We start from the raw sequence: 3,192 nt of genomic DNA, 5'->3' as shown, positions 1-3,192 counted from the left end.
AGACACTGTCTTATTGCATCTATTAACACATCCTTTCATGGTTTTCTTCAATTACACTGATTATTTCCCATTATAAATTTATTCTTTTCTGAGCTTTTTCCTCAAGAAGCTTCTGTAATTTCATTCCCAATTATTCTATTAAGTAGCTCGCCAGTGGCACAATGGGTCATTTCAACTTCTCACATTAAGCAGCTTCTAATTTTTGTGTGGAATGAAAGAACTGATTGCTGATTGGAATTAGATGGACTGTATGAGTATCGTTGGTCTTTTTTTTTCTTACTATTACAAAAGCTTATTTAACAAAAAATTTTAATATGAAAATGTACACAACCCAATTTTTACATTCAGTAAAATAGGTGCTGTGGAGAGGGGCACGTAGAAGCAGTTGATTTTTCTGGTGATCACAGAAATTGTTCATACTCCTGCCAAGCCTTGTAGTATGATGATACTATTTCCTCATGATACCACCATTCCAGTATTGTCCTGTTGTCCCCTAGTTGCTATATCCACACATTTATCTATCAGGAGATTCATAAAGGGATCGGATCCTTGCAATATTCCTTGGACATGGCTGCCACCATCTAATTTCAATGATAACTTCTTGTCCATAAATTTTTTCAACTGGGGGGGGGGGAGGTGTGAGCTTTGCTCATAGTGTCTACTCAGAGAGCTCGAAGATGCCTCGAAACAGAATTCATGGCCTCCCTCATGCTTCCACAAGTAGGCCTGGCATTTTCCCTAGATCTTTAATTATGATGAGATAACATTGTAATTATTTTCCAACTTTAGAATTATATCCCTCTTTTACTTTCTACTTCAAGCCTGCCACTAAGCATTTTTTCCTCTGGAAACTTTCCTGACTGTCCTGCTTCCTTTTCACTCCCACCGTAATCCCATAATAATCAGTGGCCATCGTAGCTCCACAGTGCATCATCTGCCTCCCTTCTGGCTTCTTAGTTTCTTGTCTTTATTCTAATGCATCCTACACTTAGCAGCATGAATACTTTCTTCAGCTTTTATTTAGTTTAGGTCACTCCCATTCTAAGAAGCCCAGAATAACTTTAAATTACCTCTTGAATAAAATTAAACCTCCTAATTATATATGCTAAAGGCGTCAGCCTGTAAGCACCTCCACTTAATGGCCCCCTTGCCTGAACATCCTACTTCAGGTACACAAGCCCATTTACACCTCCCACTTGGAGTGCACATTTATACCCTCCTATTAACCCATGAGTCTTTTAATATCCCACCTCACCTGTTCAGAATGCCTCCCCTCCTCTTTTTATTAGGAAAATAATTAGATTAACTTTGTTTAACTCAGTGTTTCTCAAATTTATTTTACCACAGAATACTTTTGCTCACAATATAGCTATTAAAACTGTGCTGGATAGCTTCTTTTTACTCTTTGCTCCCCCAGGTCCACCCTCCCTGAACCTTTCTCTCTTCTGCTATGTGTTCACGAGGGAGGCCAGCCTGTATAAACTACATCAACAGGTCCTTCTGGACCTCTATCATGGTTAGTTTTATGCATCAGCTGTGGCTGAACTATTATTACCCACTTATTTAATTAAACACCAATGTAGGTATTGCTGTGAAGGTATTTTGTAGTTGTGACTAACATCTATAATCAGTATACTTTAAGTAAAGCAGAGTACTCTCCTTAATGATTGGCCTCATCCAATCAGCTGAAGGCCTTAAGGGCAAAACCTGAGGTTTCCCAAAGAAGTTCTAGCTCAAGGTTACAATATTTAACCGCTCCAATTGCATGAACCAATTTCTTAAAATTAATTTCTCTCCCCTCCCCCAATATAGATTCTGTTTTTCTGGAAAACACTGACTAATACACCCTTTAACTTCTCAGTTGGTTTGGCCAGAGAGGCCTGTTCACAGGTTGAAAAGAGTGAGGAGGGAGACTGGGGTAGGGTATTCATTCCCTGGGTCACACTCTGCTGGATCACTTATAGTTGGCTGTGTCTATGGACAGAAATCCCAGCTCTGGAGCCTTCTCTCTGTGATTCTTTTCCTCTTGATTCTGGGTTCAGTAAACCACCCCATCCTCTATCTTCTTTTCCCCTTGGGGCCTAGGGATGGTTCCAGCTCCTTGCTATTACTAGACATGGGGACCTGCACTATTTTCTATGGCTTCCCTGTACTCTGTCCTCATGTTTATAAATATCCCATTGTTAAAATGTCCTCAAATTGCCCTATTTGAATGTATCATTTGTTTCCTGACATGGTCTTGACTGATACAATGTCTCATAGAATTGGTGTCCCAGGAAACATACTTTGGGAAATTATGCTTCAACTTCAACCTTTCTCTTAATTAGGGTGGCAAAGTTGTAGGGTTCACTATTTCCCAAAATAGCTTGAGAGAAGTCAGGGCAGACTTCCTAGAAAAAGAGATTTATGGGTTAAGAGTTGAGCTACAGATAAGTTTAATTCAGCTGGGGAGAAGGTGGGCATGGCAACAGAGTGAAAACTTAAATTTGTGGACTTGACAATTATAATATGTTTCTGCACATTTTATTTCATTTGATCGTCTCAACAATCCTGTGAGGGAGGCAGTTATTCTGTATCACAGATAATCAAGGAGATGAGCAAATGAGCAGTGTGTGTTCAGGGATACAGGAGAAATTTGTCTAATTAAAGTGGAGAGTTCTTGGTGAAAAGTAGGGAAGAATAAGGTTTCCATACGTCAGGCAGGCCCAAATTATGTGTGATCCTGAGGGTGGAGGTGAGGAGTTTGATTTGATGCAAGAAGCTGCAGAGAGCTTTTGAAGGATTATTAGAATTTTTTTACTTTACTATACAAATAATACATGTTCACAGTATATATTACTATACTTAGTAATATAAAGTAAAAAGAAGAAAATAAATATAACCCATAATTTTAACATCAAGTGATATCCTCATTTTTGCTCTTAAAACCTGAGATCAGTGTTCATAGTATTGTGCCCTGTTTTATTCATCTGACTCAGTTTCTCAACTGTGGGACCCTGACATTGGGCAGGATAATTCTTTGTTGTTGGGGGTGAGGGTTGCTTGTGTATTATAGGATGTTTAACAACATCCCTGGCCTCTACCCACTGATGCCGGTAGCACCTCCTCCTCCAAGCTGTGACAACCAAAAATGTCTTCCAGACATTGCTGAATGTCTGTTGGTAGGCAGAATAATCCCCAGTTGAGAATCTG

The 3,192-nt window shown here is 39.3% G+C and overlaps 1 pseudogene; it reads right to left on the bottom strand.

The window, feature by feature from the left end:
• Positions 1-414: 414 nt before the first annotated feature.
• On the bottom strand, positions 415-913 carry LOC118002586 (annotated as a pseudogene).
• Positions 914-3,192: the final 2,279 nt, after the last annotated feature.

Source organism: Mirounga leonina, unplaced genomic scaffold (assembly GCF_011800145.1).
Source record: "Mirounga leonina isolate KUSES-001 unplaced genomic scaffold, KU_Mleo_1.0 Mir_101595, whole genome shotgun sequence".
In the NCBI taxonomy this organism is placed as follows: Eukaryota; Metazoa; Chordata; class Mammalia; order Carnivora; family Phocidae; genus Mirounga; species Mirounga leonina.
Note: the sequence above shows the minus strand (reverse complement) of the source record. Positions and strands in the feature narration are given on the sequence as shown.